Raw genomic sequence first — 26,443 nt, 5'->3', positions numbered from 1 at the left:
TCAAATATTTGCACTTCCTTAAGTGAGCCACATTCTTTCCAAGCTTTTTTGGACAGTTCTTTTTCCTGTTTGGCAGATGCTTTGTGTCTTTCCTTGAGATGAAGCACCGACACTGGGTGCCTGGGAAACTTTCTCTGTTCTCCCCAGGCAGGGCTGAGAGGGGGCACTCTCCTCATTCTGTCTCTCTCTCTCCCTCCTGTTCTCTAAGCAACTTTACCTACCCTCAGTTAAACATTTTCCATATGGGTTTGTAACCTTTAATTCTGTTTATTTTCCTAAGAAGACTGCAAATGCTTTGAGCCTAGAGATTGTTGACCTGTCTCCACTGTTCAATGATCTTGAAATATTGTAGATGCTCAAAAGTCGTTACTGAATACAGAAAAAAATACTTACCTTGTAATAACCTTTAATGGAAAAGACTATGAGAAGGAATATATGTATACATATGTATGACTGGGGCATTGTGCTGTGCACCAGAAATGGACACATTGTAACTGACTGTGCTTCAATTTGAAAAAAAGAGAGAGAGTCTCTGGCAGGCTGGTCGAGAACTGTTCTCGGTGGGATGTGCCTCTGGGTGCCCTTCAGATGGACGTCTGCTCGAGTTAGCTCTGTACCTGTTGAACAGCAGTTGTCATAGTTGAAGTTGTCGTAGGGGTGGGAAGCCAGAACGCTCACACCCCTGGAAATCTTTGAAACTCCTTAGAGAAAGATGCAAACTATCGATTAGATACACATCATGACAACATGTATCTTCCAGCGCTGATCAGCCTGAACATTCATTCCAGCCTGTTCTATCCTTGTTTCTCTTGAGTTCCCACACAGAATTTGTATTTGTAACACCTGCTGTTTGCATCCCAGGATAATAGACTACTTAGCATTCCATCATTTTCCAAGTATAGGAATTCACGCTCTGCCCACTCCTAGTTGTCTGATACAGACCTCTTCTGAGGGCGCTCCGCAGATCATCTGCAGCCTAGGCTGCATAAGGGAGGGATGGGGAGAGAGAAGGAGGAAGGAAAAGGGAAAAAAAATCTCCCTAATTTGCAAACTCCTTGCCTCAATCTTCCAGGCAGAGCCTTCCACAGTCTAAGCCGACAGGTGCTCCCTGACCCCTGCAATGGAATGTGAGGGCTGGGCTAGCAGATGTTCACGTGCAGAACAGTCACCTGGGGACTTGTTTAAAATGACGGGCTCCTGAAATGAAATCATTACCTCAAAGAGCTATCTGTGCTTTCATGCTCATTATGGCACTATTCACAATAGCCAAGGCATGGACACAAGCTAAGTGTTTAGGGGAAGATATTGAAAATACAACTCACACACAGAATGGACTATTTTTCAGCCTTTAAAAAGAAGGAAATTCTGTTATCTATGACAACATGGATGAATCTGGAGAGCATTATGCTGAGTGAAATAAGCTAGACAGAGAAAGACAAACACTGCGGCCTATCACTTATGTGTGGAATAAAAATAAAATGTTCAACTCAGAAATAGAGAGTGGAGTGGTGTCTGCCTTGGGCTGGGGGGAGTGGGAGAAACCGAGGGAGGTTGGTAAATGGATATAAGCCTTCAGTGGTAAGACAATAAAATACATAAAAGAAATGAATAAAATAGTGAATTTAAAAATAAAGTAAAAATAGTGAAATGAAATAAAATGAAATAAATAAAATAAAATAAAAAGTAAAATAAAATAAAATAAAACAGGGTTAAAGGCAAAGGAGCAGATCTAACATGGAATCGGATTTGTTCTTTTCTGTGACAGTATCCAGACTCTTGTGTCAAATTCCTCCCACATTCAACAGGTCTCATCTGTGTGACCAAACGAGTGATCGGTTACCAAACCAAATGACGAGGCGTGAAAGGCGGCTTTGACGCTGGGTCATAAAGGACGTGCGGTCTTGACCTTGCTCTCTTGGATCCGTCACTGGGGCGAGCCCACTGCCACACTGCGAGGCCGCTCAAGCAAACCTGTGGCAGCTTCCAGGTGTCGGGAACCTGGGGCCTCTTGTCAACAGCGGGTGCAGACTTGCCAGCTACGTGCGTGAGCCGGCTGGGAAGTGACTGTTCCAGCTCCGCTCGGGCTTGGAGGTGACTGCCGCCCCAGCTGACACCTTGACCGTGACCTCACGGGGGGCCTCCAGCCCCAAGCACCCAGTGGAGCTGCTCTCGGGTTCCTCCACCGGAACCATGTGAGACAGTAAGTGTCTGCTGTGGCTTCTGGCCTGAGCTGCCCTGCGACTTGTTATGCGACGGTGGGAACCTGATACAGCTCTTCTGTTGAGGCGGGGAGAGAGCCCAGGTGGAAGGAGGGACATGGGAGGGGCCCCCTGGGAGCGCAGCCTTGCCACGCAGCTTGTGGGCTCCGTGCTGCTAGCGGTTTTCTGGAAGAGAGGCAGCGGGATAGAGAGTGCCAGGTGCTCTGAAGCGCCCAGAGCCCTAGGGGAGCGGCGCTGGGTGACCGGGAGGCTGCGCTTCCCCCTTCGTCATCTCTGCCGTGACCGTGACCGGAGCGGGCACTTTGTGGGAAACATGCAAATGGCTTAAAATGGAGTTGAACTCCCTCCATGTCTCTCTAACTGGAAATATAACTGCGGCTCCTTGCGCATTGCTGTGATTTTTTTTTTAATCCTGTCACACTTTGTTGGCTCGCTGCTTTTCATCTTACTGTTTATTAAAATAGCCCGCGTCCTCTTTGGTGCCGAAAAGCCCAAGTATGTGATCGGAGGCTACGGCCAAATTACAGCTCAGTTTTATTTGATGCTAAGGTTCTTGACTTAGTTCATTTTTAACTTTTTTTTTTTTTAAACTTTGGAGTTGGGGAAAGGAGGAAAGTGAGTGGCCAGCTGGAACCCTGGCCTGGGCTCAGGAGTCTAGCAGCTGTTGCCAGAGCATCCCCACGAACATTTCATTTGTTCTTCTGTGTGACTTCGTCCCTGTACCATTGATTAGTGGCAGGTAGAATGAGCCACGATCCACGGATGAAACACTGTTACGTCTTCCTGCTAGGGTGGCTGATGACTTAGCCACAGGCTTGTTTAACCCTTTGGAGTGTCAGCCGAGCTAATTCTAATTTGCTTTAATTGATTTTGCAGTGAAATCGAGATGGGCACTCCAGTCCTCCTGACAAGGTAATTTTGCATTTTAAGCCGATGCTGCAAACAAAGCCGATGCTCAGGTGGAAATGCTTCCTGGACGGTTTCCAAAAACACCCTGTGTAAGGAGGTTGTGGCTGAGGGGTGTGTTAGTTTCCTTTGCATCTGTAACCAGTCACCATGCATACACTTGGCTGCTTAAAACAACGAAGTGTCTCCTTTCACTGTCCTGAAGTTCAGAAGGGCCGAGTCAGTTTCACTGCGCTGACGTCGCGGTGCCCACGGGCTTGCATGCCCACTAAATGCTCTCATGGAAAAATCCGCTCCTTGCTCCTTGCAGCGCTGATGGCTGTGGACACTCCTTGGCCACATCACTCCAATCTCTGTCCCCATGGTCCCATTGCCTTCTCCTCTTCTGTCCGTTGGTCTCTGTCAAATTTCCCTCTGCCTTCTTCATGAGGATACATGTGGTTGCATTGGGGGCCCAACCAGACAATCCAGGATGAAGGCTCTGTGTCAAGATCCTTGACTTAATCAAATCTGCAAAGACCCCTTCGCCAAACAAGGTGACATTTGGAGGTTCCAGGGACTGGGATCAGATAGCTTTGGGGGTCGTGACTGCACCTTCTACAAGAAGCCCCATATCGTTTCATCCCCAGAGCTTTTCTCTAAGAAAAAAAATTGTTTTCTTGCTGGTGGTGTAGCCTCTTTGTTAGTGCATCACAGAATGGAGAAATAGCTCCCACCTCCTTTGAAAAACTCCAGGATGAAACATATCAGATGGAAGGACCGTAGGAAGGAAGGAGGGAGAGGCGGCAAAGAAAGTTTTGCGGAAGCAAAGCACCCCAAGTCTGTGCTGTCAGTTGTGGAATCTGGTCCTGCTGAATGCCTTCCTAAGTTTTTGCAATATAGAAGGTTCCCCTTTCAAAACTGCCATCTCACACACTGCAATCAAGACCATGTTTGTCACCGTCGCCCACTGCAAAGTTCTATTCACCCTGGAGTGAATTCCCTGCTCCACTCCCACCATGGGCTGCCTTACGTGGTGTGTGGACCTGAGATGAAAACCACTTGATGTGTGGTTGGAGGGTAATAGACTTCGCTCGCCCAGACTCATAAGTCATTCCTGGCCCGTGCGTTCAGTAAATCGAGCTGGGTCCCGGCTTGCGGGTGGGGTGGGTGGGCGTGAGAGGAGGAGTGGTTCTTTCCTAAAGTGCTGTTCAGCCTCGGACAATGTGCTGCTTGGTGACGGAACACGGGCAGGGGTGGGGCGATGGCTGTGAAAGTGACTGTGCACTTGGTCACTTGGTCTCAAAGGCAGGAAGTGGTACATGAGTTCTCTGATCCAGAGAGTGCACGGGGGGTTCCTGGACTGGAGGAGGACCTGCAAATGAAAGTGATGAAGTTAGGCTCCTGAAAATTTTGGGGAGAAGAGAGAGAGAAAGCCGTTCAGACTCAGACTCAGGAGAAGGGTGCTCTGAACGCTTTGGCAAGGGAACCGTGTGTGTTGGCGGAGTTCGACCCTTTCCAGAGTCATGCAATGTATCTTAAACTGGAGTCTGCAGAGAGACACCGAGGGCTTTACCAGTTCTCAATTAGAGAAACTCCGGCTTGAAAGACAGTGCAAAACATTAACCTGCTGTCTTCGTCTTTTCCTAATCTGACTCCATCTGCCTCTCTCAGTCTGCTTTTCATTCCTCCCACTGGTTTTCCAATTAAGCTGGGCTACTCAGAGCTCCCCAGACTTCTCAGATTTGTGGCCTTGCACAGATCACATCCCTCGTCTCAGGCGTCACCTGCCCCTTCTCCTCTTGCCCTGTCCCTCCCCGACAGCATGCCCCCTGCCGAGGGTTCCGGGCTCTGCTTGGCTCCTGCCTGGTGCCCGGTCCCTGGATGCTTAGGCTCCTGGTGGTCCCTCTTCTGCGATTTCTGTAGCATTTGAAAAGTGCCTTCTTGGGTATCCTGATGCTCTGTATTGCTTCTGTTTTTAATTCATTTTATCTTTTGGACAAGAATGTTTGGCTTTTTAAAAAATTTTATTTTTTGTTGAAATGCAATTATTTACAATGTTAGTTTCAGGTGTTTGGCAAAGCGATTCAGTTGTGCATATCACATATGCGGATATCTATTTTCAGATTCTTTTCCATTAGAGCTTATTATAAGGAGTTGAACATAGTTCCCTGTGCTCTGCAGTAGGTGCTTGTTGCTTATCTGTTTTATATACAGTCGTGTGTGTCTGTTAATCCCAAACTCTCAATTTATCCCTCCCCCGCTTTTCCCCTTTGGTAACCATAGTTTATTTTCTATGTGTATGAGTCTATTTCTGGTTTGTAAATTAAGTTTATCTCTTTTTTAGATTCCACATATAAGTGAGTTGTATCACATGATATTTGTCTTTATCTGACTTACTTCACTTAGTACGATAATCTCTGGGTACATCCATGCTGCTGCAAGAGGCATTATTTTACCCTTTTTCTATGGCTGAGTAATATTTGTGTGTGTGTGTGTGTGTGTGTGTGTGTGTGTGTGTTTGTGTATATATATATATATATATATATATATATATATATATATCACGTCTTCTTTATCCATTTATCTGTCAAGAATGTTTGGCTTTGCAGAGAGGGTACAGCTCAGTGGTAGAGCGCATGCCTAACATGCACAAGGTCCTGGGTTAAAACGAGATGAATAAATAAACCTAATTACCCCTCCTCCCCCCAGAACAGTGTTTGGCTTTAAGATTGCGGGTCTCTTTCTCCTGTCTTCAAAAACCAGAAGGCTTGCTGTAAATAAGTAAAAAGATCCCCATTTCTCTCTTTCAAAGTTGCAAAACCAACCACTCAGTGATGCTGCTGAGAACACGCCCTTCTACCTGCCGTTCTGACCCTCAGGCCCAGTGCCGGCCTGACCACTCCCAGCCCAAGCTGCCTGTGAGCAGCGAGTTGCTGTGGGTGAGGTGGGGGGAGAAGAGACGGTGGACAGAGGGAAATGAGAGAGCAGGGAGGGTGACGGGCCAGCGAGCAACCTGGGGTGGAAGGGTCTCTGCGACACCCTTCCAAGAACAGCAGTGCCTGGCGTTCAAGTGCGTGTTATTGCAGAACACCCTCCAGCCCAGCATCGACCTCTGGTTAAGTCTGTTTCACGTATGGTTGTCTGAGTGCATTTGTCCTTGGAAGATGAAGGGAAGAGACTGATTTTCATATTTAAATCGATTAAAGTGAGGTGATGACTGCGAGGCTCCCTACAAAGGAAGGTGAAAATGAAACAGGAAGCACTGAGAGTATTTGGAGAAATGTGGGCTGGTGATGAGTTTGCAGCCGATCTTCTCTGGGTCTCATGGAAATAGGAGACGTCAGGTGGCTGTGAGGGGATCCAAGGGACTTGGGGGGCTAAGCAAAGGACAGAGGTATGGCCACAAGGTGGCAGTAGCACGCACACACGCTGTATTGGGCACTTGGAGGGCGGCTTGGCCTGGGGAGTTCTCTTAGCAAGAGTCCTGGGCAGCAACTCAGAAGGGGAGGAGGGCGGGGAGACTCCTGAGGAAAGAGGGGTCAGGAGGGAGCTTACCAACTGGGTGATGCGCTCAGCAGCCTGGGGGAGGCTCTGGGTCAGTCAGAAAGCTCCGACGGGCAGCAGTGGCTCGGGGTCTGCGATGCTGGGCTTACCTGTGGCTACAAATGTTGGGCGCAGCTGCATGGAAAATGCAAAGCAGGCCGGCTCAGAATGGCTAAAAATCTGCTTGTTTGGGCTACGATGAAAATAATTTCATGTATAAAAATTTCACTTTGGTGCCAGTGGACTTTTGAGCTAATGCGTCTCAGCTACAGGGAAGAAACACACAACTGAGGGACCGAGATGCAGAGGCCGTCTCGGGTTCATTCGTGTGACAGACATCTCTCACACACACACAGACACACGCGCACACGTTTTCTTCCGGGGCCGGAGTCATACCATACACGGCATTCTGTAGCTTTCACAGTAATCTCTTAAGTATTTTTCCATGTCAGTAAAAATTCTTCTAAAACGTTGTTTTCAATGGCTGCATGTTGTTTCATCATGAGCTTTTTCTATGACTGACCAATCCCTTGTTTCTAATATTTTCCTACAAGCAGCGTAATGTTTCTGATGTTGGCCTACAGATACGCAGTGATGGCGCGCAGACAGTTTTGCCTTCAAATCGGTTGTTGATTCTTAACTCTGCTGAGCCCATGGTTGAGCTGGGGAATCATCCAGTGATTTGGAAAGTAATATTGTGAAGAGATTTTATTCAGATTTCAAAATACGTACTTATGCATTTATTTATTTAACAGTATGATTAATGGCCTAAGCTTGCAAAGATACGTTTTAATCAAAAAGCAACTGTAAGCGTATTACACAGAAAGCACACTCCATCTATCGGGCTCCTGAAGAACCCTAGCTTTAATGACCAGACCTCATCTGGTTAACGTGTCACCAACTGTGTCAAATCGTCGTGACAGAAACCACTTAAAGAGATAGTAACCTGATTAGGAATGGCATTTCCCCATCTTCGATGAGGGAAGTAAAATGCTATCCAAAATCTTGACATTGGTTTGCAAAGAGCGCCTGAGCCAGAGAAGGCAGCGTGTTGAGACCATGGGGGCGTGACGCCTGCCTTCCTCGCTGTGTGTCTGTGTGCTGGGCGGGGGGAGGGCGCAGATGTGCTGTGAGGACACAACCACGTCCAGCAGCCTGGCTGCTGCACTTCTGAGGAAACCGCAGTGTTGAGTAGACATTCTTAGGGTTCCCACTCTGTGACCATTTATGTCACAGACGCTGCTTGGGGCGGAGGACATAGCTCAGTGGTAGGGTGCATGCCTAGCATGCACAAGGTCCTGGGTTCAATCCCCAGTCCCTCCACTAAAGATAGATAACTAGATAGATAAATAAAAACAAACAAACATACCTCACCCCAAACCAGAAAAAAAATGGATTAAAGACAGATGCTGCTTGAATCTAATGGGAAAAAAGGAGGGGAAAAAATGAGGTTTATGGACTAGTTGATGGCAAGCAATTTGCAAGAAACATTTCTCTATACAATTTTTTTTTCCGAATCACTTTGTAAATTTTAGTTTCTAGTTTTAATTTAATTTTTATTGACGTAGAGTTTCCTTACCAGATTATGTTAGTTTCAGGTGTCCAGCAGAGTGATTCAGTATTTTTGCAGATTGTATTTCATTATAAGATATTAAGAGGCGGTGGTTGTAATTCCCTGTGCTGTACGGCGTATCCTTGTTGCTTATCTATTTTATGTATAGCAGTTTGTGTCTGGTAACTCCGTGCCCCGATGTGTCCCTCTCCCGCTTTGGTAACCACAAGTTTATATTCTGTGTCTGTGAGCCGGTGCTCCGTATGCACATTCATCGGTATTACCTTTTAGATTCCACATGTAAGTGACATCATACAGTATCTGTCTTTCTCTGCCTGACTGACTTCACCCAGCGTAACGTTCTCTAGGTCCACCCACGTTGCTGCCAATCGCAGTGTCTCATTCCTTTCATGGCTGAGTGATACTCCACTGTGTGTGTAGGTATAGCCACCGCATCTTCTCACTGCAGCCTTCTGTTAATGGGCCCTTGGGCTGCTTCCACGTCTTGGCTGTTGTAAATAGGGCTGCCGTGAACATTGGGGTGCAGGTGTCTTTTTGAATTAGAGTTTTCGTCTTTTCCGAGCGTGCTGAATGTGCCCAGGAGTGGGACTGCCGGATCATGTGGTAGCTCTGTGTTAGTTTTTAAAGGAAACTTCGTATTGTCCTCCACAGTGGCTGCACCAGTTTACGTCCCCACCAGCAGTGCATGAGGGCTCCCTTTTCTCCACGTCCTGCGTAACATTTGTTATTTGTAGACTTTATGAAGATAGCCTTTCTAGCAAGTGTGAGGTGATACCTCACTGTAGTTCTGATTTGTGTTTCTCTAGTAATTAGCTGTGTTGCACACCTTTTCGTGTGCCTGTTAGCTGTCTGTATGTCATTGGGAAAATGCCTTTTCAAGTCTTCTGCCCATTTTTTTTGATTGGATTTTTTTAATATTGAGATGTCTGAGCTGTTTGTATAGTTTGGATATTAACCCCTGGTTGCTCACATCATTTGCAATTATTTTTCTCCCATTCCAGAGGTTGCCTTTCGCTGTGTTGATGGAATCTCCAGAATCTATCTTGCAGATTGTGTGTCTCCAGTGTTCAGATTAGGATGCTGATCTCACAGATATTTCCCTGGATCTTGCAGACCCCCGCCTGAACCACACTTGAACCCAGATCTGAAGCCCTGCAAAATCTGTCTATCAGATTGTACAGAGTTTCGATATCCAGGAGAGTCCATTAAAACTGCTGTGTAGACGGACAACATTTGTCCTTGATTCTCCTCCACTGCCCCGTCCATGTCCCTTTTCTCACAGTTTCGTCCCTCCTTTTGGCTTTGCACTTCCAGAAGTTCCTGAGATAGGTCTGTGGACATGACTCAACTGTCCTCCATTTCCTGTGCCAGAACACCTGTGCTCCTGTCCCTAAACTGCCCACCTGGAACCATGCAAGAGATTAACCAGTGTTAATGAGAAGAGTTACTGTGGCTATAATCATCATCACACTTTTCCCACCAAATAACTAATTTCTAACAGTGGACAACTCGACGCTTTGCAGGTTGCTGGGGCCCGGTGGCTTCTGGCATCTCAGCTCAGAGCACGGCAGTCAAAGGCCAGAGTTTTGGAGTCTGGCTGATTGAATTCTGATTTTGACGTCTCAACTTACTGTTTTACTCGCGGCAGTTCACTCTCTGTGTCTCATTTTCCTCTACTGCGAAATGAAGGTGATGATATTATCTGCCTCCTAGGGCTGCGTGAGGGTTACATGACATACGGCATGTTAACTTGCCCAGCAAAGTGTATGTGGCACATAACTCGCAAAACATAACTGCTATGAAAATAATATGTATAAATTAGTTATTTTCTGCTGATGCCGCCGGTGCATTTGGCCAACATTCAACATACTTCACCGACTGTGCCGTGTTTGCTCATCACCAGTTACACGCGAGGCCAGAGACACATGGGGACAGGGGCACTAGGCAGTTTAAGGGCTTGGCTTTCCATTAGCATATGACTCACTTAAGGACAATAAGAAAGAGATACAGGAGTTTTCTCTGTTTCCTTCCTATCTATGGTTCCCTAGTAAGGAATTAGCAAGCCATCATTTAAAACAGCCTCAATGCAACAAAGCGTTCCGTACCCTTAACAAGGAAGTCAGTAAGTGGTTGTTGAGGACCCTTCCTTGCTCAGCCCTGGACCAGTCTAGGGATGGAATTGGCTTCCAGGAGTGTGTGGGTTCCCTGCCCCTCAGCTTCCCTATGGACTTTCCAGCTTTAAACTGAGTTTCAGTCCACACCTTTATTTATTTCTCAGTCATGGTCCCCTTAGACTTGACCACCTGTGCCTCACTTTGCCTCTCCCGTTCATTACTTCTGACTTGGGTCCTGTCCATCCTGGCATCCTGCTAGATAATACAAGAGCCGTACAGCCAACTAACAGCCCCTCTGTACGGCATGTGTGCAGCTCCCATAGGCAGCAGAACGCACAGCAAGGAGATACAGAGAGGCCAGAAAGGTAAATAAAGGAAGCTTGAAAAAGTTACAGACCCACTGAAGTGCCTAAAATTACAGAGCTTGATAATGCCAAGCGCTGGAGAGGATATGGAGGCCTTGCAGGACGTTTGGTCCCGTCCCAAACATCCACAGGACATTTGGTCCCCGAGACATTTGCTCTGTGCAGAAACCATTCGGCGTGGGCCAAGTGTGCTCATGGATGCTTTGGGTAGGACCAAGTTTCAAGGACCTTTGGGCGTGGACCACATGTCTTATGGACGTTTGGGACAGGACTCATGTCTGCTAACATACAGAACGAATATGACGCCTACATATGTCTTCAAGGAACGTGAAATCATACAAGCACCTTAGGAAACACTTTGGCGGTTTCTTTGTTAAACATACACCTACCGTACAAGCTAACCAAGGTATTTCTTGAATTCTACTCAAGTAAAATGAAACTGTATCTATACAAAGACTTATACACTAATTTTCATAGCACCTTTATTCATAATAGCTCCAAGCTGGAAACAACCCATATGTCTGTGAACAAGGGCTAATGGTTAAACACATGACAATATATTTGCCAGATGGAATACTACTCAACATTAAAAAAAAAAACTGATACACATAACAAGACAGGTGAATCTCAATATTTTGCTGAGCTCAACAAGACGGCCTTAAAAGAAGGCTTACTGTATGATTTAATGTACAGAAAATAAAAAACATCCAAACTGATACAGGGTGACGGAGTGTAAGTGAGTGACTGCCTGGCAGCTGGGAATGAAAAGAGCGTTGACTGAGACGAGGCACAAGGGACCCCTTTGGGGTGATGGAAATGTTCTGTATCCTGATTGCAGGGAGTTACAAAGGCGTGCAAGTTTTTCAGAACTTTTTGAATGTGCATTTAAAGTGAGTACAGTATATAATTCGCTAACATGGTATATGTTTTACGTTATATAGTATGTAAAATACACATTTCTATAGTATGTAAAATGATTTTAAAAAGTGAAGGGGAGAGATTTCAGTTGTCACACAGCAAAGCTGTCCAGGGACATAACTGCATTGCTGATGAATCTATTTAATGTTTACTGGGCACGTTTATTCCTTCGCTCTATCAATTATTTATCTGACCATTCATTAAGCGCTGATTGCATGCTAGGTCTAGCGTTGAGTACGTGGCCCACGGAGATCAAAGGCGACTGTAACCACAACACGTCTGCAGTTTTGACAACCAGACCAACGTGAAAATGATTGCCATGGAGGATTTCAACTGGGAGGGTCAGTGAAAGTTCCTGGCATGAGGTGATGTCTGATCTGAGTCCTTGGAAGGGAAGGGGGTGCAGATGCTCCAGGCGGAGGGAATAACATTTGCAAAGCCGCGGCAGGGGTGCCTCCTCGGTCTGACGTGAAGGATGTAGACGTGTGAGTGTGACCAGCAAGGGGCAGGGAAGAGGGCGCGGACCGTGTGGCGAAGGACTTCGGGTCTTTGTCCATTTTCTGTTTCATGTAAGTGAAGGACTTTAAGCAGAAGAATGGCCTGCCTCCATCATGCTGTGCGCCAGCCACGCTCGCCTCACTGTGGTGCACCGATCGAGGGGGTCGAGAATCGGCAGACGGGCCAGCTAGGGAGTCGCGAGAGCAGTCTGGTCAGGGCGGGTTCTTGCCTCGTGCAGGGAAGGATTCAAGAGGCAGGCATGGGCAAGCGAAAGCAGGTTTATCTGGGGGGGACGGACTCTCCGTCGTCAGCGTGGGGTCCACCTCACCCAGAAGGGAAAGCGAGTTAGCGGACACACACTCCGCAGGCAGAATGCAGGCCGTCTCACAAGGCGAGAGGGAGAGAGACCAAGAGGTGTGGGTGTGTTTAGTTTGAAGTAAAAGCAGTAAACCCTCCACAGGCACAGTGTGGGCCGTCTCAGAAGGTGAGAGCGAGCGACCGCGAGGTGTGGGGTGTCGGTTTCCACGGGCTCAGTCATCTCATAGTCTAATGAGCAGGAGGGTTAACCCGGCTACTCTGGGGAAGGGGCGGGAGACTGCCAGGAATGGGGTCCCCCAGTCCACCTTTTGACCTTTAATGGTCAGTCTGGGATCTGTCGTGGCGCCTGTGCGTGTCCCGTGAGGCTCAAGGTCTCCTGGAAGTCGAGTCTTCCGCCATCTTGGTTCTAGCCAGCCTGTCCTGTCCTCAGTGGCCGTGTCCTTCCTTCAGTGGCTGTGCCCTGTCCCCTCCCTCCTGTCTCAGTGGTAAGAGAGTGGGCCTGACCCCCTCCAACTCTTCATAATATCTTAACAAACGGCTTCCAGTTCCTTTTGGTTTTGCCAGTCAAAAGGTGTTGCCTTGTGATTTTGGTTTGGTTTTGTTTCTAGTGTGTGTTTAGTTTGGCCAAGGGCCCTTGGTGCTCCCCCTTCCCCCGGATGCTTTGTGAAGCACGTCCTATCCTGAGGCGTCTCCGTTCCTTTTTATCTTTTCTTAAACACAAACTAGGGGGAAGCCATGGTTTCCTTTGAGGTCTTGTAGGAAATATGAGTCCTGTTTGATTTTGCCTCTGAAAGGGTCACTGCCACTGGATGATTTCCCCCACTGACATGCTGAAACTAAGGCTCCGTGTCTGCCTCAAAAGGGCATTTGCAACAGAAAGGGTACCTGCTCTCTAACTGACTCGTGTTTACTGGGTGTCTGCTCTGTGTCCCCGACTCTGGTGGGTCTGCCGACGGGCTTGCTGGGGGACCCAGCACCTCGCCCCAGCCCACCGTGCTCCTCACTGCAAGAGTGTTACTCTCTGGCACAAATGTTGTGGAGATACTCGGAAATATAGAAGGTGGTCTCTCCCCTCACCTGGCGTACAATTTTGATGGGAAGAAAAGTGGCAATCAAGGTGAGGTAAAATGGGAAAGGCAATAAAAATGAGGGAGGGGGAGGTGGGTGGAGGATTAAAAGCGAGGGAGGGTGCTCCCCCAGGAGCAGGGAGCACACTGGTGTTGGCTGTTTCATGCAGAGAAAAGTTCCCCCAGATGTCATGTGAACCCTTCCTGGGGGCCAGACACCCTGTGATGTGCTGGCAGTACTGGTGGGAGGAGAGCAGGCCCTGTCCCCAGGGTCTCCGGGAGGCAGGTCAGTCTGTGAAGCGGGGTCGTCCTTTCCATGTGTTATTACTGCTTTCTTCCTTCATCTTTGCAAAGACCCCTCTGCTCCATGGAATCAGAGTTTGATTATAACAGTGACTTTTGGAAGAGTCCCACGTGTCACTGGGCCTTTATCATTGCACCATGTCAAGGGCCTTTCTCCCTCGTCCAGGCGAGCCTGGAGGTTCAGGTGCGGGGACCTGTTCACCCAGTGCTTCCAGGCCCCGTCTCCAGTGTGCTGAGCACAGAGACGCTGTGAAAGGAGGTGCTGAAACAAATCGATCTTGAATTTTACCTGGAGAGGCAAAATAAAATAAATAAATAAAATTATTAAAGTAACCTTTGAAAAGGAAAACAAAGTTGGGGGACTCATCCTACCTGACTTTAAAACTTACTGTGAAGTTGCAGTCGTCAAGATGTGTGACGTTGGTGGAAGGAGAGACAACTGGGTCCATGGGAAGGTACAGAGAACAGATAGGAAGGTTCCCACACACGTGGTCAAGTGATCTTCAACAAGGAGTCCAAACAATTCAATCGGGAAACTGCCCTGACCCTCACCGGACTCCATCCATGCACAAAAGTCAATTTGAGATGAATTATAACCCCAGACATAGACAGTAAACCTGCAAAATTCGTAGTTAGTTACTCCTGTGAAGTTAATGGTCAGTATTGGAGAAGAGCGTTGTGACACTGGGGCAAGCGAGGGTTTCTCAGAGACAACCCTGAGCGCGTGAACTTTAAAGGGTGTTTGGGCTTCCCCGCTTGGAGAAAGCTTGTGCTGGGACCCCTGAAGATGCACCTTTCATTGGGAGACCTGGGTCCGTGACTTACTTTCTGCTCCATCTATGCATAACATGCTAAACTCATAGGCGTGGCCCCGGGGAATTTTGTCTTAAAAGCAAGAACTGAATTGCGACATTGAAGACAAATCAGACACAGCCCTCCAGATATTTCTGGAGTCTAATCTTCAGTATCCATCAAGCTGTGTTATAATTAAAGTCTCTCGCATCAGGACACTGCAATTGAGTTGTGATACACACCGTCAGAGAGAAACACTCAGAGGCCACACCCCCTCCCACAAAAACGGGCCAGGCCAGCCGCGCTGCAATTACGTGGGACGTATTTTATACGTGTGGAACCAGTTATAGAAACGCCATCAGAGGAGGGAAGCAATAAAAACAGTACATTAATATTTTAAATGTTGGTTTAAAAAAAAAAAATAAGCGTGGCCGGGTGAGGAGCAAATGCTTAAAGAACTTCCCTCAAATAAAAGCGACATTCTCGGTTATATGACCCGCAGCAAATCGGCTTCAGCTGCGTTTTTATTTACCAATTTGTGTTTGGTGTTGCCACTTGGAGAGGCTCCCCTATTCCGGTTTATGGCAGCTTTTACATAAATTGCGAGGAGGATTGGGGTGTAAAACTGTCAGTTCCCGGCAGCTCATAAACTAATGAATTTAAATTTCAAATGGGGGGCTTTAAAACAGGCGGGGGCTGTTTTCCTTGTCTGATAGTATCTCCAGAGGTAAGTGGCGGTCTGTAAACGCTGGGGACGGCTCCCTTCAGCAACTTGTGAGAAGGAAATTCTCTCCCCTCCCTCCCTCTTTTCTTTCTCACTCTGTTCCTTTCCTGTAAAATATCAAACTCTGGTGAATTTCACCTTTGCAAAAGGCATGACATAAGTTGTTTTAAAAACTGATTTGAACCAGAGAGACTTTATTCACCCTCATCAATCTCTTCCCCACTCTCCCCGTTGTGTCGTGACTGCCACTCAGGTCTCTCCTCTGTTCTTCGTCCAGGTTTGTTACTCCTGTAAGGCAGACGGACACACAGACACACACACACACTCGTGCACGCGCCCACCCACTTTTAAGAACCATCAGCGTAACCAAGCAACCTGTATAGAGGTACTTTCACTTGCTAAGGAAATAAGTAAGTTTGGATTTGAAAATCTATTAGGTCCTTGCTAGATTCAAAATCAACCAGCCTTACCAATAATGCTTAAGGAGGAAAAAAACCCCAAAACACTGACCAATCAAATACTGCCAATCTGGTGGTCAGAGGAGCACATTGTCTCCCTCTCTCTCTCTCTTTTTTTTTTCCTCCCTCTGGAACTACTTGCTTCCCATTACTGTTCCTTCTGCAGTAACTAAAGGGTTGCAAAGAAATGCGAGAAACCAACTATATGAGGTTTCTTGTTTAGCCCGATGTCTGGTTTCCTTTGGATTCTATGTGATTTTATTGCTGTCTTGGTGTCTTGGGGACCTAGAGCTAGGAACTGAGGCATATTTCTCTTGAAGGTTCCAGGGGATGGTTGGTCCAAAGATTTAGTGTAAGTATCAAACCAGCTGATGCTGCTGTTCCAACCACGTTTCATTACCTGACGCCATTTTGTTCTCGTTCAGTTTTAGATAATTAATGGGATTTCTTTTCTTTTTTTCCAAGTAGTTCACAAAGTTTTTGGAGGTTCTGTTTTTTTATTTTGTGTTCGTTTAAGCAGTGTCCTAAGAGTGACGCTGAGGAGAGCCAGTCTTGGCTCCTTTGACCTTGTTTGCCCGCACAACAGGGCAGAGCTTACGGTATGCACTTCATATTGTTTTGCTCAAAGAACAAATAAATAAAACACAGCAAATCCCACCAAGGAATTTACACTCTTAAAAAAAAAAATGCAAAGGATTTGCGAGGAAGGCCTTCTGACCTCTGTTTTCACAGCCTGGAGCCACTGCTTCTTACCTTCATGCTCCTGGGTCCGCTCTGGGCAGGTGAGGCCACTGGTCTGGTGACTCCAAATGAGATGGTCATCTGTTTGGATTAGGTTCATGAGTGTCTTACAATTCAGAATTCATAGATGCATTTTATTTTCTTCAAAACTGTTTCTATCTCCAAACAGGGGGAAAAGTTGGAGATTAAATGTTCCTTTATTAGATGAGCAGAGTCTTGTTTCTCTGCCAGGATCAAATTGTACTCTTACTTCTCGGCATCTTCTCGTTTAAAGTCCCTTTTAAGCAAGGGAGTTTCCACTGTGTCACCCGGGAGATAATACTTTCTAACCAGTAGCCTAATTGGATCATTTCTGGAACAGGATGTGGAGGGCTGTACCGGATTGCTCCCTGTGGTCTCTTGTGCTGAGAAGGTAACTGCCCGTGCTCCCCGTTTAATTGCATTATAATCATGACTGGGTTATCCCTGCCTAATGGGAAAGGGAGGAATGCCTTCTGTTTGAGGAAGTGATTTGACTTCTCCATCCCTGAAGAAATACCAGGTTTTAGCTCCTCTCTCTCCTTTTGATCTCATGAGGGAAATGCACTCAGAACTTGGCCATTTGAGACATAATTTGCTTTGGTTTTTCTAGACTTTTTTTAACATGGATAGACAAGGGCCGCACAGTCATTGACAAAATTTAATTTGATGTGTATCCTGCGGTCCTACCTGTAGCCATGTAAGTAGCCACTGGGAATTTTAAAGCTAGTTCCATCAGTACCAGTTTTGAAATTCCCAAATCAGGATGGAGGCGTTCAGTGAATGCAACAGCCCTGTGACATCCTAGGGTCTGTTAACAGCCTCTGTAGGCTGCTCGGCCCCCAGGCTAGCAACCTGAGGACGGGTCTTAGTGGCTCTGGGTCACAGATGTGCACAGAAGAGAGACAGAACCAGTGGAGTCTCTCTAGTTACCTGCAGCGTGTAGGGCCAGGCGGAAGCTGGGGCTGGGAAATCCCAGGTACCTGGAGCAGTTTGAACAGTTTGGGGGCGAGGGGAAGTCAGAGAGGCATGGACGAAGAAATGGTCCTTGAGTTCTCTCACCTTCCGTGAGGATGTTCTGGAACAGTCATTCCTGGGAGCTCTGCCAGAGTCGCCCGCCTTGCTAGGATGGGCTTGCCTCCCTCCAGGTGTAATTCACTGTGGTATCATTAGCGTCAGGGACCTCGCCTTTTCTCACTTCCCAGGTTATACCGGGCTTCTTGACCAAAATCTGTGCTGTATTTTTTCATGGCGGGTAAAAGGCAATATGTTTGTGAATTTTTAATATCCCTGTCAAGATCTTACAAGGAGAAATGACTCTGGGAGGAATATAAGGATGCTAGCAGTAGAATGGAAAGTGGATCATAATCTCAAAATAGTAAATGCGAGCTCAGTGGCTTTCCCACGGAGAGGTAATGTATCTCGGTGAGACAAGAGAGCACTTGGGGAAGGGGGTCGATTTGCAGCGTTCCAGCAGCTCCCTTCTCCTGCGCCAGCCCAATCTCCTGGGCTCCTCTTAAATCACATGTGTAAGTGCCTCTTCAGGTGGCCCCGCATTGCCACGGACAGGATGAAGCCCTCTTTCTTGGCCCCTAATCTATGCTCTGTAATGGGGTTTAGGAGCAAGCCAGACGGGAATGGCAGGAAATATGGAGAGGTAGACACAAGGAAATGGGAGAAATAAAATCACAGATGCGAAAAGCAGAAAGACACCAGAGCAGTCACCCGGCAGGAATACCACGCGGGCTGGAGCTGTGTGTGCGACGTCCCTGATAGATGTGTCCTGTGCGAGACGTTTCCATCGATCCGGGGCACACGCCGTGCTTTCTGTAGGCAGGGTGTTCCTTTGTGGGGGGAGATCCTGTTGTTATAAAGCCCTTTTTAAAAATTTTTAATTGACTCCAAATCACTCTTTGAGGAACGTCCGACACATTGGGTCTGGGTCATTATACATGACAGTCCTTTTCTAAGAACTGACACGCCCAACTGCAACTCACGTTGAATTTGCCAAAGACAACTTCAGGAGTCATAATGAGTGGTTATTACACCACTTACTGAATTAACTAAAGGGAGCAGGACTTCTAGCGCAACGATGCTTCTCATACACTCGAGTCAGTGTGGAGCAGGGCTGCATGGAGCGTGTCCGTTAACTGCTTCCGACACTTCCTCTCTGGCGTGGTTTATTTTGCATGCTCTTCGGTTGGCGGTTCCTGAGGCACTTATGTATATGGATGAAGCAGAGGAAACCATCAGGGGAAAAACTACCCGTACTTCACTTCCACCTGTGATGTTTTGGATGCAGGAATGAACTTGAGGAAACAGGAGGCATAAGCAGCTCCTCAGCCGTGGTCCTCAGCTCAGTGCCCGACAGAAACGGGATTTCGAGGTGCCGTTCAGAAGAGCTGGGTCCCTGGAAGAAGCAGACAGAACTACCTGAGCGGTGGTGATAAATCCCAAGTCAAGTTAGAGAAGATTTTAATATCAGAAGGGGAGTTTAGTGCTTTTTCTGAGCAGGGAGAAGCCATCGGTCATTCCAGAAGTATCGGCAAGGACAGGCCAGGTTGGCCTGAGGTGACCAGCATCCTGCCCCTCATCTCAGCGTCTTGGTGCAACGACTATTTTCTCGTCATTCATCCTCCATAACGAACGTGGGTGGGCGGGGTCTCTGCTCATCATAGTCACTGAGGGGCCCGGGGTGGTCATGTGTCCTTCCTGACACATGGTTTCTGAAAGTCACGGGAGAAGGGCATGTGGCAGGTAACACGCAGGCTCCTAGAGCTTTGGCCTGAGGGTGGCAGATGTCTCTTCTAGTCACATTTCATTGGCCAAAGCAAGTCACGTTGCTGTTGCCATGCCAGACTGAAAAGGGGGCGACAGCATTCGATCTCACAAAGGGTGCAAAAAGTGAGCTGGGTCATTTCAGAACAGCTCTACTAATGTCCACCTCAGATCACAAGAGGAAAATGATGGCTTAAAAATTATGCCAGGGGGTGGCACCCAGGAAACCTTCTTGAGTCCTGTATCATGGTTGACTTCTAAAGGCTGGGTGATTTTGAAAAGGCACAGTTTGCTTAAAAGTTTAGAGGGATTTACTGAAGACATCATGTCACTCCCCTCTTTTTTTTTTTTTTTTTTTTGCATCTTGCTTGTGGCTCCTTTTTGAAGCTGTCACGTTTCACGTGTGTTGATGAATTACCTTGGAGACACGTGGAGAGAAGCCTCTTATGAAGAGGCGTGGGGCTTCCTCCTGGGGTCAGTTTTGCTCAGTATTTTTATTAATGACTTGGATTAAACAGGAAGAAAAAGAGAGGAGGTGGGAGAGGGGCAATGTTGACTGAATCTGCATGAGGCAAAGAGCCGGCAGAGGGTTGACGGAACGAGCAGAGAATTCAAGTGACCTTGGTGGGCGCAGGTAGACCTCCGGGGTAAACTTAAGAGAAAGAAATAGCTCTTTAAGTAGGTGTTTTTTTTAAAATCACCTTTATGTGCAGGGGTTTGTGAATATCTGACTTGAAATCAATGATTTCAAATCTTTCCCAGAGCTTTTAACTTGTCGCAAGTGATGTAAGCCGTTAATAGTATTGGCTATCTAAAAACGCACTATTCACTGGATCGATGACCGTGACCCAGATGCCCTGCTCTGGCATTTCTGAGCAGTCAAAAACATCTGTCCAATGAATGAATGAATTTAAAGAAAGGTAAGTGTTTCCTGGTTTTCCAAAAGTAACACCCACACACTGAGAAGGACCAAGTTCCCCCCTTTATAGGGAGTCCTAGGTTTGTTCTCCATAATCCAGAAGTGCATAGACACTCGTATTCCTATCTGTGCTGACTTGGACTCCTTCACAAAGTATAATGAGGAGTAGTAAGCATGCTAACGCGATGGCAAACCCGAGGGTCTTTAAAAGACCCAGTTAATGTGGTCCAGGCAGTTTTGGTTGGAGGCGTGACTGGACATCCGCGTGTGACGTGTGGAATCATCACTGGGAAAAAGGAATCTGACTGAGGAATCCAGCAACTGGGTTTGGTAGTGTCTCTACCATCTACCAGCCTTGAGACCCTGGACAGGTCATGACCCTCTAAGTTAAGACATTAACTTAACGTCAACCTACTTAGCTTGAGATTCTTCATCTGTGGGGAAAGGCTTGGAATGTACAGGTTGGGGTGCAGTTGCCCTGGCCACCTTAGGGAGGAAGCCAAGTGAAAGAATGTATGTAAAAGCTTTGGGTACATTGCAAAGTGTTTTATAAAGATGGTGACATTTTCCAAACAGCCTCAAGAAACTGATCTGGTTTTGCAACACAAACATACTCCTTGGTAGGCCAGGATTACCAGCGTGTCTATCAGAGACTTTTCAAAATAAATACAGTGACTCAAATGTATTTCCAGGTGATGCTCTGAGGATTACTAACAGAGCAGCCGTTAGAGCAGTCAGACCCACCGGCCGGTGCCCTAATCCTATTATGAGGCAGGCCAGACGCCCCTTACTTTGCCGTGTCAGCCTTCCTCCGGCGGATACCAACAACCGTTAGGCCCATTATAAAAGGCCCTCTGAACACTTGGGAAGTCATTTTTCACTGTGAGTCAGCAGTCGTAGCCCTGCAGACTCCCTTCAGGTTGTAAACAATTCTGTGGCTGGTTTACTACGTGCATCCTGAACCGAGTGCGGCAGTTACAAAACTGAAAACCTAAATGATGGAGGTACTGTGTGTTGCTCACGGTGCACAGAAAGTAAATGGGCAACACGTGGCAAACCGAGTATTGTGTGCTGAGCAAACGGGCAGAGGAAGGGCGGCAGGGGTGAACTCTGCCCACTTCCAGTAAGAAATCCCATTTCAGGCCTGTTGCGAGGAAGCGGGGCTCAGCAGGCAGTGTTAACAGCATCGCACCCACAGCCAGCTGGGCAGCTTTGCATTGAGTTCCTGGGGGCTGTCTCTGTAGACGCAGGTCTGAGGCTCTCCGCTCTTCCTTCTGGTTGGAGGGCGCCCTCTCGGTGTGGGTAGGCTCCCTCCCACACGTGGGCTTCTCTCTGGAGTGATCAGAGTTGGCAACTGCAGGGGAAATGGAGGTGCTCTAAGGTAGCATTTTGCAAACATTAATGTGCATGTAAGTCACCTGGGAATCTTATTAAATTGTCGATTTTTTTCAGTGGGTCTGGGTTGGGGCCCGACACCTGCACTTGTAACAGGCTCCACGGTGATTCCCAAATGGCTGGTTCCCAGCCCCCATCTGGAGTGGCAAAGGAACCCCCATAGTTTCAGTCCTGGCTAGAGGTACGAGGTTCTCTCTCTCTCTTTCTCTCTCCATAGCCATTCTGGCAACTGAAAAGAATTACTAGAGTTTTCAGAAGAGACAAAGGAATGGGTAGGAATCACTGCAGAGCCTGCCGGCCGCCCAGTTCTCCGGGGCGGTGGGCGACCATGTCTGAGACTTCTTTTCCACGGAAGGCCTCCGTCTCGTGGCTGTGGCTCTGCTGTCCCAGGAGCAGGAGAACTTTTAAACCACAGAAAGGACTGCTGAGTTCAGAGAAGCTCCCTGTTCAGACCGTCATCATCTTAGAAAAGAAGTAGAATTCCCGTTTAAGCCAAAATTGACGTGCAGACCTGATAATAACGCTTGCCCTTTACTGAGCTTGCTCTGTCCTGTGTTTCATGGAAATCATCTTATTTAGTTCCTGTGTTAATCCTACAGCACAGATCCTGTAATTTCCATCCCTTACAGACAAGGACTCTAAGCTCGACGCCAAAGCCCAGTCTCTGATCCATCCTCGCGGTGATGGTCAGGCCAGCTTTTAACCTACGGATGTTCTGTTTCTCCTTGATTATTTGCACAAGGACAGACGGGAGGATCAGCATATATTTGTGGAATTTGTGGGAGTAGAAATATTAAATCATCAAGTCTGTGCTGTATCGGTCTCAGTCCCTTTTGGCTGATAGAACAAAGCATTATAAACTAGGCATCTTATAAAAAAAAAAATAGGAATTTATAGCTCACTGTTCTTGGAACTTGGAAGTCCAAGAGCATGGCCCCAGCATGAGTGAGTTTGTATCCAGAACCTTCTTGCTTTATCTTCACTTGGTGGAAAGGGCTAGGGAGCCCTGAGGGACCTCTTTTATAAGATCCATGAGGGCTCTGCCCTCATGACTTAAGCACCTCCCATACAAGTTTTAGGATGATTTGTTCTAGTTCTGTGAAAAGTGTCCTGGGCAATTTGATAGGAATTGCATTAAATCTGTAGATTGCCTTGGGCAGTGTGACCATGTTAACAATGTTGATTCTTCCAATCCAAGAGCATGGGATGTCTTTCCATCTCTTTAAGTCATCTTAAATTTCCTTAATCAATGTCTTGTAGTTCTCTGTGTATGAGCCTTTCACCTCCTTGGTCAGATTCTCTCCTGAGTATTTTATTGTTGTGGATGCAATTGTAAAAGGGATTGTTTCTTTATTCTCTTCTTCTGATATTTCATTGTTAGTGTAAATAAATGCAGCTGATTTCTGTATGTTGGTCTTGTATCCTGCTACCATGCTGAATTCTTTGATCAGCTCTAGTAGTCTCTGTGTGGAGCTTTTAGGGTTCTCTATATATAGTATCATGTCGTCCGCATATAGTGACAATTTTACCTCTTCTCTGCCAATTTGGATCCCTTTTCTTTCTTTCTTTGCCTGATTGCTGAGGCTAGGACTTCCAAAACTGTTGAATAGAAGCAGTGAGAGCGGGCATCCTTGTTTTGTTCCAGATTTTAGTGGGAAGGCGTTCAGTTTTTCACCGTTGAGTGTTATGCTGGCTGTGGCTTTGTCATAAATAGCTTTTATTATGTTGAGATATGTTCCCTCTATACTCATTTTGGTAAGAGTTTTACCATAAATGGGTGTTTTAAGCACCTCCCAGTGGCTCCACCTATTAATACCACCACCTTTAGGGGGTTAGGATTTCAACATATGAGCGTTGGGGAGACACAGATATTCAGACCATAGCAATATCTTTAAATGCAATCTGTTGCACTTGGAATAAATACAGCATAGTTTTTGTTTTGTTTTGTTTTTAAGAAAAAGGGCATAGCTAGGAGAGTGGATCTTGAAAATTCTCATCATAAGAAAAAAAAATTGTAACTGTGTGGTGATGGGTGTTAACTGGACTTCGTACACTTACCATCTTGCAATATATACAAATATTGAACCGTGATGTTGTACACCTGAAACCAATTTAGTGTTACGTCAGCTATACTTCAATTTATACAAAGAGAGAGAAAGAAGAAAGGGTCCATTTGCCTCCAAAAGGTATTTTGGCTCTAATTTCGGTTTTGTTTTACATCAGGAACAGGGTTACTTGCACATAGATGCTCAGTTGGTATTTATTCAACCGTGGGAGAAAATAAAGAACGACTAGAGAGAGAAGTAGTGGAGGAAAGCGAGACCTGTCATTCGGATCATCCTAAGAGGACAGCGAGACCCAAACATGTTGGAGGGATCCTGAAGGGTTGCCTGCCTTACACAGCTGTCAGCTGAGGCCCTAAACAGCTGTCTGTCTCCGGTTAGTGTTCTTCTCGCTTTGGGCAGAGTTTCTGTGCACACGAGACCCCCAGCCCCGCTTGGAGACTGACAACGGACACTAGCACACTGAAGATCCCGAGAGCTGAAGCCGTGAAAAGCCCACCCCGATCTGACCATGGAAACACTCTTCCTTGGAAGACCCCGTACCAGCCCCAGGAGGCCTGGGAATTGCTATGTAGGGAACGCTTTTAAGGAGTTGGCACTTTCCCTCTGCTTAGCTGGCTTTTCCAAACTTGGCTTTCCTAGTAGAGGAATCCTGTAAATTCAAGGACTTCACAGTTTGGGCCAGTTCTTAAATTTTCTTCCCTAGAATTGTAGGAGCAGAAGTGGAAAGCTGGTCTGAACAGGAAGGGCTGGCCCACCAGAGACAGCCTGTTTCTCACTCACACGGAGCCAAGAAAAGGAGATTCTGATGAAGCCAGCACCTGGCCGGAGGCCGTCGGGGATCGGCCTCTCAGTCCCCGCCCCGGTGCTCTGCCCGCATCCCAGCAGCCAGCTTTGTTTTCCGTGGGGTCCTTTGCCTTTTGGCCTGCCTGCTGACCTCAGTGTCCCCAGCTGTCCTTTTCTTGCTTTCACCAGGAAACGCCCCTGCACAGGCACTTTTCATTTTAAGGATTCCATTTCTCTCAACCAGAAAAGAAATAATAAAATTTTTAAAAAGTTAGAAATTCCTCTCCAAGTGCCCAGATCTTTAGTTGCTGGCTCCATTTTGTAGTGAAAGCAACATTCGGCCTCCACTCATTGCTTTTTTTAAATTTTTTTTTTTTCAACTGAAGTACAGTCAGTTACAGTGTGTCAGTTTCTGGTGCACAGCACAGTGTCCCCGTCATGCACACACACACATACTCGTCAGCTGTTGCTTTTATTATGAGTGTGCTGTCAATAAGCAACCACCCCACTGTCTTCTTTTCCTTTTTCTTCATCAGACCTTGCTTTAGGGAAGATCTTAGGGACACTTTCTTCGAAATCTTGACCTTCCCAGCCAGGAGCTACGAACTTCACCAGATGAACAAAAGAGCGCTTTTTTGTCCAGTGAGATCTCTGGGGTCCTCCAAACTGGGGGACTTTCATTTCCCTGGGTCTCTGCTTTATCCCGTAATGAAGCCCTCAGACATTTTCTGTCACCCAGGCAGAGGGTTAAAACTATAAAACATTGTCGATCTGTAGGGAGGGACCTCTGGGGCGTCCTCAAGAGAGGTTTGTCAAATTGTAACTTAGAAGTTAAAGTGTAGAGATGGCAGTGACCATGGTGGGGGAAGAAGGGAAGTTCTCTGTGTTGGGAGTGTGTGCATTCTGCTGGTCGAACACACACTCAGTCCGCGTGCCTGTGTGTGTTTGCATGTGCTCAGCGTGTTGCTGTGTAGGCTGTTTGGCCTAGCAGAGAGGAGTCAGCTGCACAGAGAATCCACCTTGCCCTGCCTCCCCTACCCCGGCCGCCGTCAAAGGAGCGTAGCGCAAGGATCACAGGGGGTCTGGGACTGAACAAGTCGGAAGCACTGCCTCTGGCGGGTGCCTTTGGTAATAACTTGAAAGCTTGCTGTCGTGAATCTGTTCTGAGATCCAGGGCGCGATGGCTCTTGTGAAGTGCGTAGCATGGGGCTCTCTGGGCTTTTGAAATTGATTGCAGCTGCGTGTTCAGTGCTTGAACCTAATCCTATGCGGTGTCTGTGTGTGTGTGAGGATAAGCTCAACGTTGTTATAAAACAAGTTTATGTAAGAATCCTCTTTGTTATTGTCAGGGATATGCAAAGATAGCATTGACAGCGCTCTGAGGCCGAAAATACCCGTGCGTAGGATGGATGCTTCCTCGACATGAATACAGTAGAGGTAATCCAAACATCAGATAATCAAGTGACCTTTTAAGGTCTTTTCCAGAGCTGAGATCCAGCTTGTATTTGCAACTGTCTCCTTGAGGTCGTCTTTCTGGACTGCTTTATGCTGGATTCCCCAGGATAAGATGAGTAGGGTATCAGTAATGGTCAAGGGAAGAATTACCTGCAGAAATTTTTTAAAATGGAAAATGTTGCTTTGTTTTCAAGGTGGGGTCTTATTTTGTGTCCTCACGGAGCTGAGGAATTGTTTTAACATAATGAGTGGCAGAGAGGCCTAATCTCATCCAAACTTCAGCAAGTCACTTCAAAGGTTTGATTAAACATACTTATAATAATGAGATTCAGAGCTTTTGGAATTCCAGCAGTTTTTTTTTTTTTTTTTTTGGAAGATTCAGCACCTAATAAAGTAAAATAAATTGCAGGCCTCCTGGTCAGTGAGTAAGCACTTACGTAGCTTGGAGCTTCAGTTTATCAATAGGACTGGTTACGGTTCTGGTTAGACTTGTTTTCTGGCTTTCTTT

General features: G+C 46.9%; 1 protein-coding gene across 2 annotated transcripts in view; it reads left to right on the top strand.

Moving 5' to 3' along the window:
* CTNNA2 (catenin alpha 2) overlaps positions 1 to 26,443 on the top strand; it is a 944,639-nt gene that overhangs the window by 445,830 nt on the left and 472,366 nt on the right. The window lies entirely within an intron of this gene.

Source organism: Camelus bactrianus, chromosome 28 (genome assembly GCF_048773025.1).
Source record: "Camelus bactrianus isolate YW-2024 breed Bactrian camel chromosome 28, ASM4877302v1, whole genome shotgun sequence".
Lineage (NCBI taxonomy): Eukaryota > Metazoa > Chordata > Mammalia > Artiodactyla > Camelidae > Camelus > Camelus bactrianus.
Note: the sequence above shows the minus strand (reverse complement) of the source record. Positions and strands in the feature narration are given on the sequence as shown.